This window comes from Dendropsophus ebraccatus, chromosome 4 (assembly GCF_027789765.1).
Source record: "Dendropsophus ebraccatus isolate aDenEbr1 chromosome 4, aDenEbr1.pat, whole genome shotgun sequence".
NCBI lineage: Eukaryota > Metazoa > Chordata > Amphibia > Anura > Hylidae > Dendropsophus > Dendropsophus ebraccatus.
The window spans coordinates 148218251-148234426 of NC_091457.1; positions in this window are offsets into that span (position 1 = coordinate 148218251).

Sequence of the window (16176 nt, forward strand, 5' to 3'; positions counted from 1 at the left end):
CCGTTTTTTCATTGACTTCCATCATAAGGCTATGTTCACACTTAGTAAGAGACCGGGCGTTTCGTGACCCGGCGGCCGGTCTCTGAAAAGATCATACCATCATACCAGCCGGTACTGCAGCACCGCCCAGATGATCTTTCGGGCCACAGAGTTTTGATGCACCCGCATCAGAATTCCCCACAGCACACAATGGAGTGTGAGGCCGGAGCCGCTCGCTATATTGTGTGAACTGACAGGGTTTTCTGCGGACAATATTCATTGAATAAGCGGCTGCAGAAAACTAACATGTCAGTTTTCTACGGTGCCGCTAGGGATCCCGAACAGAGTGTATACTATGTGTATACACTCTGGCCGGTATTCCCTCAGACTGCAGCACCATGTAAGTGCCGCAGGATTTCTGCGGCACTTACGTTGTGTGAACATAGCCTAAAAGAGAAAGTATCAAAACGCATCTGTTTTTTTTAACGTACACAAAAATAAGGTCAGGTACGTTTTTGTGTACGTTAAAAAAAAAACATGCGTTTTGATCCCTTTTTTATAATGGAAGTCAATGGAAAAACGAATCAAAATGGATGCACACAATTGGATTTGTTTTTCCATTCATTTTTTGCAAAGACAGATTTAAAAAATGCATTGCAAAAACGTAGTGTGAACCCAGCCTTACATTACCCGGTTAAAGGTGGTAACAATGATTTTCAGGCTCTCACTACTGTTACTGTTCCTTTGACAGTCCTCTCTATTGTGCACAACTATTTCGCATTCTCTCATCTGAGCATGACTATTGCTGGGCTGTTTTCTAGTAGTACACACACAGTGACCTTCTCCCTTACTGCTCTGGCCTTTCAAAGCTCAGTACATACTCCACTCTGCTATGCCACAACATAGTACTGGTAAGTATGCACTGGAGCAAGACTGGGGAAATTTTTGTACAACTGCAACACTGTGTATGTACTTATAAAAGAGACAGCTGTTCAGAACTTTATGGGTGGTCAGAGAAATTGGCATCGGTAGCACAAAAAAAAATAGAAAAGTTTATGCAATATATCAAAGGGGTAATCAGCTCAAAGTAAATTTTTAATATGTTGCTGCCGTAGAGGAGAACATAACAAACAAGCTATTCTTACTTTTACTTTTCCCCAGTGTTATCCTGCGCCATCTTCGGGTCCCCGGCTGTACGATCCTGCCCCCACTTCCTAGAGACGGATTGGTCTCAACAGTGACAGCCTGCTCAGCCAATCACTGACTGAGACAGGACAGTGCCACGGCCAGTGATTGGCTGAGCGGGCTGTCACTGGAAGTGGAGGTGGGATCATTCAGCCAGGACCTGAAGATTAAGTAGGAGGACACAGGGACAGCACAGGAAGATAGGTAAGAATAGGCTGTTTGTTATGTTCCCTACAAGGGCAGCAACATATTAAAAGTTTAGTTTGAGCAGAATACCCCTTTTACGTTATGATTTATAAAAGCAGGAGGTCGCCATCAGTAAACTTACAAAAGTGATCCCTCAAAATGAACATTTCCTGGCATCTCCTGAACTTTCCTGCTATTATCCTTTCTGGCTCACACTCAAGAATTGTTCTCCAGTGAAGTACTATGAATGTTACATTGCGTATACTGTACTTGAGAAATTCTAGTGAAAGGAGAGCAGTGCACTACCCTAGGCTTCCGTATAGGAAGTTTCACTTACTTTCGTAAACTTTATGAATGCATCGGGAAAGGGTTGTAGCCTGCATTTTTCCCAAGTAGGTAACATTGATCGGTGGTTTGTAGCTAAGATTCCATCATGTAATTTCTGCCTAACAATTATACTTATCATTCCACATTATGGGGGCAGCGCCAGAGAGGTCGTAGAAAGTTTACGGTCAAAATATATAAACACTGTAAGGTGAGAGAATGTGGGAAGTAATAGAAAGTGATGAGACATGGAAGTGCCACATTGCAGAGAGCTTTGCAGCAATTGTAATAGAATTATACTGTACAGGGAAGAAGTATCCGTTGTAATCAGGGCCGTTTCTGTTATGAGGTGAAATAAGTTTATTGCTCAGGGCAGCAGATTTTATGGAGTAGCCTCTCTGCTATACACCTCTGACTTCATTGACCCCGTGACTTGTAAATGATAGGTGGACACAGACATAGAATGGAAGGATACTCTGCAGGTATTGGTATATGTGTCAGGCATCACTACACTACAAGTGATCACTGCCCCTTTATATGGAGCACAAGGTGTAATGGTGGTATGACCATGAATAAGAGCACCGGAAGTAGTCACACTGCACTGACTCCTAGTAGTCCCAGCCCTCCCATCCAAATGATCCATTGTTTCATGAAATTTGAGCATTTTTCACATCATTGTGTGTCACACCATTCAATGAATAGTGGCTGCAGAAAACTGACATGTCAGTTTTTTGTGTGGCCACTAGCGAACCCGGCCGGAGCTTATCCTATATGTATACACTCCGGCTGGGATTCCCTCTAGCTGCAGCACATGGTATGTAAAGTATTAACACTTTACTAACGTTGTGTGAACATGGCCTTAGACTGTATGAAGGAAGGGACACCCAAATTCAATACCCAGAATGCACGCCCCATCCAAGGAGTAGTGGGGTGATCGTTTGGGATCGTTTGCTGGATAAAGTTTACCACCTGTATGTGGATAACTTTTATACCAGCATCTCCCTGTTCCGGTCCCTCGCTGCCCGAGCTACTGTAGCTTGTGGCACGATCCGAAAAATTTATGGTCAAATATAAGGACAAACGTGATGTCCCTATTTTGACCACAATTCACAGGAGCCACCCCTGTCCCTGTACCTGGTACCACAAATGGGGTGAACAATCCTGATTGTGTTCTAGACTTCAATCAGTATATGGGAGAAGTTGATCTCTCAGATCAAGTCCTCAAACCATATAACGCCACAAGAAAAACCAGAACGTGGTATAAAAAGGTGGCCGTATATCTGGTGCAGACAGCGATGTGCAATGCTTATCTGCTGTAACGATGTGCCGACCACCCGGGGAAATTCCTTGCATTCCAGGAAGCAGTGATCAAAGCCCTGATATATGGCAGCCATGGAGCGGACCCAGCGCTTCTGGATATGAAGGACCCCGTATCGCACCAGGGCAACATTTTCCAGGTGACGTCCCGCACACTGGAGAAAGGGAGACCCCAGAAGAAGTGCAGAGTGTGCCATAACAGGGGGATCAGGAATGAGGCTACTGTCATCTGCCTCACGAGGGTTTTTTGCCTTCCTCTGGATTAACACAGGAAGAATTTGATGGACTCCTGTCCTTTTCAACCTTATAAACTAATAATTGGCATAGAACCCACAAATAAATTAAAAATTGTCCCTTTTCCCCAACTAAATAGGCATGGCCCCCATTCCCATTAGAGGATGCCATGTTACATTTACAAAGCCCCTGTGCTGCTAAGACAGTAAACCCCCCCCCCACAAGGGACCCTATTCTGGAAACTAAACCCCTTAAGGAATCTAAGAAGGGGGGCAGCGGGATATGGCCCCCTGGTGACTCGCACATTTGTGCTGTGAAAATGAAAATAAAAAAATAAATATTTTCACAGCACGTTTTACATTTGTGCCCGTCACCAGTGGGGTCCATAACTCACTGCACTCCTTGTTAGATTCTTTGATGGGTGTAGTTTACAGAATGGGGTAACTTGTGGGGGGGTTTCACTGTCTTGGCAAAAAAAGGGCTTTGTAAATGCGACATGGTCCTTGAAATCTTACCTTTTGGAGGCTCGTCTTGCGGCCACATGGCACTTTATGTCCACATGTGGGCTATTTCCGTACTCGGGACAAACTGCTCTTCACGTTTCTGTTTTTTTTTCTCTTTTAAACCCTTATGAAAATGATAAATTCATAGCTAGGCAACTGTTTAAGTGTAAAAAATTTAATTTTTACACAACATCATTGATCAAGTCTTGACATTTTTCATTTGAGCAAGGGGTTAAAAGAGAAAAAACAAAACATGTAGAGCAATTGGCCCTGAGTACGGAAACACCCCACATGTGGACATAAAGCACCATGTGGGTTCAGGGCAAGCCTCCGAAGGAAAGGAGCGCCATTTGGCTTTTGGAGGCTGGATTTAGCTGGAATGGATTTTGAGGGCAATGTCTCCCTTTACAAAGCCCCTGTACTGCCAAGACCCAAACCCCCCCCCACAAGTGACCCCATTCTGGAAACTACACCCCTCAGGGAATCTAACATGGGGTGCAGTGAGGATATGGACCCCTTGATGACAGGCACATTTTTGCCGTCACATTGTTCCACATTTGTGTCCCATCATCAGTGGGGTCCATATGCTCACTGCACCCCTTGTTAGATTCCTTGAGGGGTGTAGTTTCCAGAATAGGTTCACTTTGGGGGTTTCCCCAGTTTTGCCAGCACAGGGGCTTTGTAAATGCGACATGACCCTTGAAATTTATTCCAGTGAAATCCAGCTTCCAAAAGCCAATTGGCGCTCCTTCTCTTTGGAGGCTCGTCCTGCGCCCGCTTGCCACTTTATGTCCACATGTGGGGTATTTCCGTACTCGGGAGAAACTGCTCTACACGTGTTTTTTTTTTTCTTTTATCCCCTTGTAAAAATGAACAATTGAAGGCTAGAACAACATTTTTAGGTTAAAAAATAAGATTTTTCAGTTTTCACCCCACAATGTTCTGAAAATCTGTAAAGCACCTGTGGGGTCCAAATGCTCACCGCACCCCTTGTTACATTCCTTGAGGGGTGCAGTTTATTAAATGGTGTCCTTATAGGTGTGTTTTTTAGGTTTTGGCACCCCAGAGCCTCTGCCAACCTGAAGTGGTACAGTCAAAAATGACCAAATATAATGGAGGAGTTGAAATTCACTAGGCGCTCCTTTATATCTGAGGCTTGTGATTGTGTTAAATAGCGCAATAGGGCCACATATGGGGTATTTCTATAAACTGCAGAAATGGGGCAATAAATATTGGGGTGCATTTCTCTGGTAATATGTTTATAACTATGAAAGATAATGGATTACAATAAAATTTCTGCACAGAAAAGTAAAATTTTCTTACACTCTTAGCTTTTATTTCTGTGACTCACCTAAAGGGTTAAAAAAAATTCTGGATGTGCTTTTGCACAGTTTGGAGGGTGCAGTTTCTGAAATGGGGTGCTTTGTGGGGCTTCTTAGCATATAGTCCCCTCAAATACACTTTAAACCTGAACAGGTCCCTTAAAAAAATCAGATTTTAAAATTTTTGTGAAAATTTGGAAAATTGCCGCCAATGTTTTAAGCTTCCTATTGTCTAAAAGAATGGAAAGAAAGTTTAATAAATGCTGTCAACATAAAGTAGACATATTGCTAATGCTATTTAATATATATTTCATGTGGCATAACCATTTTCTGTACAAGCAGAAAAATTTCAAAGTTGGAAAAATGCAAAGATTCGAAGTATAAGATGTCACGAGAAAACAATCTCAGAATCAGCAGGATAGGTAAAAGCATTCCCAAGTTATTAATGAATAACATACCACAGGTCATATTCATGAAATTTGCCTTGGTACTTAAGGCCATTTCAAGCCCGGTCCTTAAGGGGTTAAATAAAGCAGTTCATACTGTATACTGTGTTTGTATTGAAATCAATAATAAAATAGTATGCAGTAAGCTCACTAGCTCTCCCTAGTGTTGGATGCAGGTAGTCAAAAGCTTTTTTTGTTTTCAATTTTTTGTCTATGTTGAAGATTTGCAGCTCTGCGTGGGGAAGAAAATGAAGCTGTAAACACTGTGAAGATAACAGAATGCTTAGCGTTATATGTATGGGGGTATATACAGTATATATACTGTATGTATGTATATATATTAGTGTGCTACTTCTATTGGATTATAGTTGAGCTGTCAAGTCCTCTGGCAACATTTATGCTCAGGAAAAAACAAAGATTGTGGCTTTCAGATCCTTTATTCTCCATATACTTCTTTTGCGGTATGGCGGGCATCAGGACTGAGGAGACAGATGTCACCATAATGAGCGAGATCCGTAAATTTTTGTCTAATGCGTATAGCCGGGTAGTGTTGCGTTGCGTGATGCGTATATACACGGGTAGTGTTGATGGATGGTTGTAGAGATTTTGTTGTCTAGACTATAGGGCTCTGTAATAATTAGTAAGTGTTGCTCTCACAGAGCGCTGTGAAGCATTGTCTTCCAGAAGGACGGACTTCCTCTGTAATCTGGCAGCGCTAATGTTTTCTTAGCAGGGAATTTTCAGGAATAAGCGGTGGTGCTATTCCCATCAATCTGGTAAGGATACCTGCCCTTTTACTAAGAAATAGCTCTACAGTACGATCATCTTATAACATGATATAGTTCCTGTAAGGTGACTGGTGTCTGCTGCATTATTTGTACTATCTTAAAATTTAAAGAGTCAGATAGATCAGATAGCTACCAGTAGGATTATACTTGATATGCTGCATAGGTCAATGTAAAGGTTTAAAATAACTTTAAGAAGCTCTAGAATTCAAATTTGGTCTGTTATAATATGAAGATTAAAAAAAAGCAAGAAAAAGTCCATCTTGGGTTTCATGCACATGACTATAAGAGGAATATGCAAAAGAAGAGCTCGTGGAGCCCCATCTCAAAACACAGGACTAGCCAGATATCTCTCTGGGAAGGACCCAGCTAAGGGGTGGCTCATGTAAGGAAACCACCAAAACCACCATATTAAGTGGCCCTATAAGTCAGTGTAATGACAAGGGAAAAACCAAGGCCAGGTATCCATCCACAGACAGCTGTTTCGGGCAGTTGCCCCTCATCAGTGTGGAGCAGGATTCTGGCTAGGTGGGAGCAATGCCTAGTAGAGCCATAAGAGAAACAGATCGTTGATCTCAGAGAGACAAGCCAAGGTGCTAGGTGCATTGCTCTCTGGGAAACATGAATATGCAAAAGAAGAGCCCGTGGAGCCTCATTGAAGAGTCTCGAAAAACAGGACTAGCCAGATATCCCTCCGGGAAGGACCCAGCCAAGGGGTGGCTCCTGTAAAGAAACCACCAAAACCACCATATTAAGTGGCCCTAAAAGTCTATAAAATGTATCAGTTTTACCTGATCAGGAAATATTGGTCCATTACACTGAGCTGCAGTTTATTAAATGGAGTCCTTATAGGTGTGTTTCTTAGGTTTTGGCACCCCAGAGCCTCTGCCAACCTGAAGTGGTACAGTCAAAAATGACCAAATATAATGGAGGAGTTGAAATTCACTAGGCGCTCCTTTATATCTGAGGCTTGTGATTGTGTTAAATAGCGCAATAGGGCCACATATGGGGTATTTCTATAAACTTGAGAAATGGGGCAATAAATATTGGGGTGCATTTCTCTGGTAATATGTTTATAACTATGAAAGATAATGGATTACAATAAAATTTCTGCACAGAAAAGTAAAATTTTCTTACACTCTTAGCTTTTATTTCTGTGACTCACCTAAAGGGTTAAAAAAAATTCTGGATGTGCTTTTGCACAGTTTGGAGGGTGCAGTTTCTGAAATGGGGTGCTTTGTGGGGCTTCTTAGCATATAGTCCCCTCAAATACACTTTAAACCTGAACAGGTCCCTTAAAAAAATCAGATTTTAAAATTTTTGTGAAAATTTGGAAAATTGCCGCCAATGTTTTAAGCTCCCTATTGTCTAAAAGAGCGACGGCTGCGGCGAAAAAGAAGATGGAAGCTTCTCTCCCCTCGGCGCGGACACAACAGCATGGTGCGCGGCCTTGGGAGCCCTTCCTTCCTCATACAATTGCGCTGGAGACGGAGTGGGGTGGCAGACTGCTCCGTCACCCACTGCCACACCGGGGGCTAAAAAAGGACCCGCCGCAGCCCGCACTGCTCACCCTCCGCAAAAAGGTAACGATTGGAGCAAACAACAGGCGCATATCGCCTCCCCCGGACCCTTGTCGGGCTCGGACGTGGAAACGCGGCATAGATCATCCGCTTCACTTGTATTCCCCCGGTGTCCCTCATCCCCTCGGAGAGCAGACGGGCCACATGAACAGCAGATCCCGGCATCTCCCTCGGTCACAGCACCCCAGGGTCTGAGTGCCTCTTCCCCGCTGTTTATTCCATCATCAGCTACGGCTACACAGCTATCTCAGGAAGACCCCTTTGACAGCCTTAACATCCCAGAGACTCAGCTGACTACCACATTACTTAGGGAGATGCTGTTTGTTTTCCGTGAATCTATTCAACTGAGACTGGATCATACCATCGCGGCTCTCCGTGACTCAGTTTTAACCGCAGAAAAACGCATAATGGCAGTGGAAGGGAAAATTGTTGACATGGTGAAGGTATTCAATGACCTCGTTGACTCTCACTGGCAACTTAGTGAGGAGGTAACTCGACTACGTGCAACACTGACCACAGTGGATGACAAGTCCTGTGCCCTTAACCTCAAGCTTCGGGGTATACCTGACTCTATACTACCACCTGCTGGCCTGGCTAAATATACTTGTGAGTTCATTAAGGCTACACTACCTGACTGCCACCCGAATGGCATAGCGGTAGATTGGGCTGCCGCGGCCGACTCATTTGCCTCCGGACATCCCTAGGGATACATTGGTGCGTGTCCGTCATTTCCATGTCAAATCAGCTTTCCTTGCTGCAACTCGCCAACGTACATCAGTGCCAGCTCACTATTCAAAAGTTGCGGTCTTCCCTGATTTGTCTGTGGCTACCCTGCGTTTCCGCAAGTAATTTGCTCCCGTCACAGCTGTATTGCAAGCAAATGGAGTTCCGTATCGTTGGAGAAGCCCCTTTGGTTTAGTGGCTTTTAAAGGATCGGACTGTGTAGTGATTCGGGACCCGGAGGAGGGAATACAACAGTTGCAAGATTGGGATCTCCCCTGTCCTCTAATGAACAATCCTCTACAACAACAATCTCCGTCCTTACCGCCTTCTCTGAGCTCTATTTCTGTTTGAGTGATCCTTCACTGTGACAGTTTGGGAACTGATGATGATTACCGTGCTATGTGATTGACCTTGCCAGTAGCGCATTTTCTCTTCTCTTCAGCTGATTTAAACTGGGCTATGTGCCCAACACTTAGACCGCGAACATGGGTCACTCCCCGTTGCCCTTAGCGGCCCCTGTGTTATGTTGTTTTGTCCGCATCCCTGTTTGTCTGACCTTGTCACCCCTTTTAGTCTTGTGTCCCCCCCTTCATGTTTATCTGTTAGCTACAGTTGGGTTAGAAGCTGTGCCTTCCCCAAGCGACCCTTTTTATGGTTTGCCTTCTGCCCTCTCATGCTGGATAGTCATTGTTGGACAATATTACTTATAAGAGGTTGTAACGATTCGGCTGTACTCATTATGCATGGTTTTCTAACACCTACACTTCTTCCTTATTGCTTCCTTTTGCATCTCACGTTACTTTAATGCTACTACCTATGTGTTATTATATGGATGTTCTTATGCTACTGTTGCATTGCTATATTGTCATATGTCTTACTACAAGTATACGGATTGAGCACTTTTTTTTTCTCCAACTTGGGGGAGTGTATGTCCCTTACTTTCCCATTCTGTTCTCTTCCCTGATATGTTCCCCTTGTTCCTCCCCCCTTCTTTTCCCCCTCTCTCCCCTATCTTTTCCCACAATGTCCTTCCTCCCTCTCCCTCTCCTCCACCTCCCCCCCTTCCCTACCTGCTTTCCCTCTCACCTTCTTTTCTCCCCTCCTTCCCCCTCCTTCTTTCTCGTCTCCCTCCCACCTTCTTCCCCCGTCCCCGTCCCCCCTTCCCCATTAATGTGGTAACTAGCCATTACATTTGTTGTCAACTGTCATTTTGAACACTGTTGCTTTGTGTAAAACTTGAAAAACTCCTGCCAATAAAAATTATTGAAACACAAGTTACAAGGCAATTCAAAACCTTGGGTTTTTTTCTAAAAAGTTTTTCTTTTTTAAGTTAGTAAAATAAAAGCAAAAAGTATATTATTTGGGTATCACTGTAACGGTACTGACCTACAGAATAATGATAACATATCAGTATGTAGAAGCAAAATCCCTTAATAGTTGCAAAAAATGAGCCCTCATATGGCTCATTATATGGAAGAATATAAGGAGTTACTAATTTGCCAAAAACTTTGTATGAGAAAAGTGGGTTAACCCCTAGACGACCCTGGGCGTACCTGTACATCCAGGGACGCCTACGGGTGTTCAGAGCAGGACCGCCGCGGTCCCGGGTGCCGCATGTAGCCCGGGACCACGGCTATTAGCGGGCATGGTCCAATCTCCGTGCCCGCTAATTAAGTAATCACATGCAGCTGCATCTGATAACTTGTATGCAGCCATCCCTGGTGTTTAATGGGGTGACGTTGTCCCAGAGGAGCGATCCACACATCCAGCTCAGGCCGTGGTCTGCGCCGTAATGGCGCTAATCCCAGGTCGGCACTCGATTGCTTCTGGCTGCAGCAGCCGGAAGCAATCCAGTGCCTATCTCATTGATCTATGCTGTATAACTATACAACATAGATCTCAATGAGAGATGAGTGTAGTTATACTAGAAGTCCCCCAGGGGGAATAACCCCAACCCCAGGAGGAATAACACTTACCCCAGGGGGAATAACACTAACCCCAGGGGAAAGAACCCTAACCCCAGGGGGGCTTCTAGCATAAGTGTAAAAAAAGAAAAAAAATTTTTATTATTAATAAGAAGCCCCCTCCCCTAATAAAAGTTTGAATCACCCCCCTTTTCCCATGTTATAAATAAAAATAAATAAATAAACATGTTTGCTATCGCCACGTGTGTAATCGCCCAAACTATTAATTAATCACATTCCTGATCTCGCACGGTAAATGGCGTAAGCGCAAAAAAATCCCAAAGTGCAAAATTGCCCATTTTTGGTTGCATCAAATCCAGAAACAATGTAATAAAAAGCGATCAAAAAGTCGCATATGCGCAATCAAGGTACCGATAAAAAGAACACATCATGGCGCAAAAAATGACATCTCACACTTCCCCATAGACCAAAGGATAAAAGCGCTATAAGCCTGGGAATGGAGCGATTTTAAGGAACATATATTTGTTAACAATGGTTTGAATTTTTTACAGGCCATCAAATAAAATAAAAGTTATACATGTTACATATCGTTGTAAATCGTAAAGACTTGAGGAACATATATAACAAGTCAGTTTTACCCCAGGGCGAGCGGTGTACAAACGAAATCCCCCCAAATAAAAGAAATGTTTTGGGTTTTTTTCAATTTCACCACACATTGAATTTTTTCCTGCTTTTGCAGTGTACTTTATGAAAAAATTAAGCCTGTCATTGCAAAGTACAATTAGTGGCACAAAAAATAAGGGCTCATGTGGGTTTCTAGGTAAAAAATGCAACTGCTATGGCCTTTTAAGCACAAGGAGGAAAAAACGAAAACCCAAAAATTGAAATTGGCCCAGTCCTCTAAGGGTTAAAGTGGTGACTTATTGCTATGGGCCAATCAGACAGTTTTTATTTATTCCCCTATTGAAAGGTAACATTTTTGGGTGCAAACTGCACTCCATTTTTTTTTAATAACAAAACGTGATGATGGTCTAAAGACTCCAAAAAAACATCTGGCTTTGAGGTTTTAGGGGGGAAAAAATAAATTTGAGATGTGGAGCAACTGTAAGCCTATATAAAACACCTATTCCCCATAATGCTTCCTGTTACATGACCCTGATAGCCACATTAGGAGTCAGGGCCACAGGCTTTTTTCAGCTCAAGCTGCTTCTACAGGAAGCGGACAGACATCTATTAGCCGTCAACCAGCTAAGATTTGCCCTCGGGAGAGATATTAGTATTATACTTTTTCCTACAGAATATTTTTTGGCTTATTCCCGTATCCATCTACAAAGAAAGATAGAATTCCCACAACATTTCTATTGTTACTTGCTGTGTATCCGCTTGTATCTGGGTAAGTTCGGGACTTGCCGTAGAGCAGCAAAACAATATTTTTAAGAAAAATAAAATAAACATGTAGCCCTTGCCAGTGGGAGACCTCAGCTGTGAAAACCAAGATTATTACAGATATGAACTATATATATCAGGGGTCCCCAAACTACGGCCTGCGGGCCTCATGCGGCCCCCCGAGGCTATTTATTCGGCCCCTGCCGCACTTCCACACCGCCGTCGTCATCATCCCCGGGCGGTCCGGGCCCCTTGCACTCTTGGAATCCCTCCGGTCAGTCGCCGGAGGGATCCCCCAGCAGGTGCAGCGACGTCATCACTGCCCCTGCCGGAGGATCCCTCAGAGATTGTTTCCAGGTTACATCTGTGGCGGGGGGTCGGTGGTCCGTGCGGTGCCGAGGAGGTAGCCTGCAGGGCAGATATCTCACACTACTCTGGGATCTGAGGTCCGTTGCACTACCCTCCGGGGGGGGGGGGGGGGGCGGGGGAGTGGGGGGGGAGAGATGTGCAATGGACCGCAGATCCCGGAGCAATGTGAGATGTCTGCCCTGCCGCCTGCCTCCTCGGCACCGCACGGACCACCGACCCCCCGCCCCGGATGTAACCTGGAAACGATCTCTCAGGGATCCTCCGGCAGGGGCAGTGATGACGTCGCTGCACCTGCTAGGGGATCCCTCCGGCGACTGATTGGCTGAAGAGGAGAGAAGAGGCCAGGAGAGATGAAGACAGTATTAGGTGAGTATAATTTATTTTTTATTTTTTTTGTAGCAATGCAGTGGGACATTATAACTATATGGAGAGCAATATGGGGGACAACATAACTATATGGGGGACATTGCAGGGGGACAATATAACTATATGGGGGACAATGTGAATATGCTAAAGAGGAGCCCGTGGAGCCTCATTGAAGAGTCTCAAAACACAGGACTAGGCAGATATCCCTCCGGGAAGGACCCAGCCAAGGGGCAGCTCCTGTTAGGAAACCACCAAAACCACTATATTAAGTGGCCCTATAAGTCAATGTAATGACAAGGGATAAACCAAGGCTAGGTTACCATCCACATACAGCTGTTTCAGGGCGTTGCCCCTCATCAGTGTGGAGCAGGATTCTAGCTAGGCAGGAGCAATGCCTAGTAGAGCCACAAGAGAAACAGATTGCTGAACTCAGGGAGACCAGCCAAACGACAACACTGCCGGCTGCTAATGAAAGCGCTCAATGCAGTGAAGTCCTAGGTGCATTGCCCCCTGGGAAACATGAATATGCAAAAGAAGAGTCCGTGGAGTCTCATTGAAGAGTCTCAAAACACAGGACTAGCCAGATATCCCTCTGGGAAGGACCCAGCCAAGGGGTGGCTCCTGTTAGGAAACCACCAAAACCACCATATTAAGTGGCCCTATAAGTAAATGTAATGACAAGGGATAAACCAAGGCTAGGTTACCATCCACATACAGCTGTTTCAGGGCATTGCCCCTCATCAGTGTGGGGCAGGATTCTAGCTAGGCAGGAGCAATGCTTAGTAGAGCCATAAGAGAAACAGATCGCTGAACTCAGGGAGACCAGCCAAACGACAACACTGCCGGCTGCTAATGAAAGTGCTCAATGCAGTGAAGTCCTAGGTGCATTGCCCCCTGGGAAACATGAATTTGAAAAAGAAGAGTCCGTGGAGCCTCATTGAAGAGTCTCAAAACACAGGACTAACCAGATATCCCTCTGGGAAGGACCCAGCCTAGGGGCAGCTCCTGTTAGGAAACCAACAAAACCACCACATTAAGTGGCCCTATAAGTCAATGTAATGACAAGGGATAAACCAAGGCTAGGTTACCATCCACATACAGCTGTTTTGGGGCATTTCCCCTCATCAGCGTGGAGCAGGATTATATGGGGGACAATATAAATGGGGGACATTGCAGGGGAACAATACAACTATATTGGGGACATTGCAGGGGGACAATATATATGGGGGACATTGCAGGGGAACAATATAACTATATGGGGGACATTGCAGGGGGACAATATAACTATAACGGGGACATTGCAGGGGAACAATATAACTATATAGGGACAATGCAGGGGGACAATATAACTATATGGGGACATTGCAGGGGGACAATATAACTATATGGGGGACATTGCAGGGGGACAATATAACTATAACGGGGACATTGCAGGGGGACAATATAACTATATGGGGACATTGCAGGGGGACAATATAACTATATGGGGGACATTGCAGGGGGACAATATAACTATAACGGGGACATTGCAGGGGAACAATATAACTATATAGGGACAATGCAGGGGGACAATATAACTATATGGGGACATTGCAGGGGGACAATATAACTATATGGGGGACATTGCAGGGGGACAATATAACTATAACGGGGACATTGCAGGGGGACAATATAACTATATGGGGACATTGCACGGGGACAATATAACTATATGGGGGACATTGCAGGGGAACATTATTACTATATTGGGGACATTGCAGGGGACATTATTACTATATGGGGGACATTGCAGGGGGACATTATTACTATATAGAGAGCACAACAGGGATTTGATTATAGTTTTTTTTTTTTTTATAGTCCGGCCCACCAACGGTTTTAGGGACAGTGAACTGTGAAAAGTTGGGGATCCCTGATGTATATTGTCCTTTGCACCTCTGTACATAGGCGTATGCTTTGCATGTAAAGGATCGCTTACTGATACTGTTTTTACATTTATGTGTATGCGGAGGATTGTGATGTATATCTCGCAGGGAAATGATGAAACCAGGGATTTGATCAAGTCACGGAAGATGTTAAAATAACAACTCTGTGGGGTGATTTTTCTAAAGAAAGTATGGTAAGTGATTTGATAATATACTGTCTGTGCTGACAATAAACAAGTTTTACCTCACCGCTCCCCTCTGGTATCCATTTTCCTCACTTCCCTGCAAAGTTTTACCTCACCACTTACCTTTGGCGTTGCGCTTCTAGCGTAACACTCCCCTCCATTTTACCTCACCGCTCCCCATCATTTCCCTAAGAAGTTTTATCTCACCGCTACCTTCCAGCGTCAGTGCCCACAATAAGCAAGTTTTACCCCCTCTGGCATCAATGCCGGCCAGCGCCAGATGACACTCCCCTGCAGCATCCAATTTCAGCATTTTTCTGCAAAGTTTTACCTCACCACTCCCCCTTCGGCGCCCATGCCGACCAGCGCCACGCTTCTGAAGTGACCAATTTTGCCCAGAAAACCTTTTAAACACTGCTATTATAATCTTTTCCAGCTTCATCTGGCTCAATAACGTGTCTTCTAAAAAATTATAATTTTTTTTTGCTAACTAGGCAAATTTGTTGCTAAGTAGGCTTTATGTGCTTTTTTTTTAATGGATGAACCCCCTGTAAAACCAATCTTATCTCCTTTTGAAAATTCATTGACACATTTATTGTTTCCTTGCACTGTGGATGTTTACTCAATATACAAAAAAAAAAAAAAAATGAACAAAGAAGAAAAATGTTTGTGGTGCTAAATTAAATGGTGTTTTTCTATAATTGTGACTTAGATATTAATAACACCTTTTAATAGTAACCAAATCAAGATAATTCTTACTTTTTCCTGCAGCTATAGTGTCCCTGGGTTTTAGTCTAAAGGGGACCCTACACATCTTTTTTTAAATTATTTTAAAAACCGCGTTACAGTGACCCCCAAATATTCAAAATAATAATAATAATAATAATACATTTATTTGTATAGCGCCAACAGATTCCGCAGCGCTCAAAACATTCCCTGCTCCCGGTATGATATTGATACATCATGCTAGGCACTGCAGGGCTTCCCAGTCTACTCTTTATGGAACGTGAGAATAAGCCCTTAGACCAGGGGTCCTCAACTGGCGGACCGCGGTCCGAACCCGGACCGCGGAGGCCAGCTGTCCGGACCCCTGGTCAGACCTCCTAACCGCCCCGGATCCGGTCCGTCCCGGGGCGGTTAGGAGGTCCCGCTCCCCACCGCACTGCCTCCCGCCCTATAGGCGTACTGTCCTTAGATGTCAGTACGCCTGTGGGGCTGGGGGCAGTGTCGGTCCGGTCCCCGGCTGATACGCGCTCTCTGGGGATGTCCCTGGGATTCCCCAGCAAAGCGCGCACCACAGACCTCAGTGTACGCTGCCGGCCTGTCCTTCCCGGAAGTGCAGGCCGGCGGCGTACGCTGAGGTCACTGATGCGCGCTCTGCTGGGGAATCCCCGGGACATCCCTACAGAGCGCGTATCAGCCGGGGGCCGGACCGACGG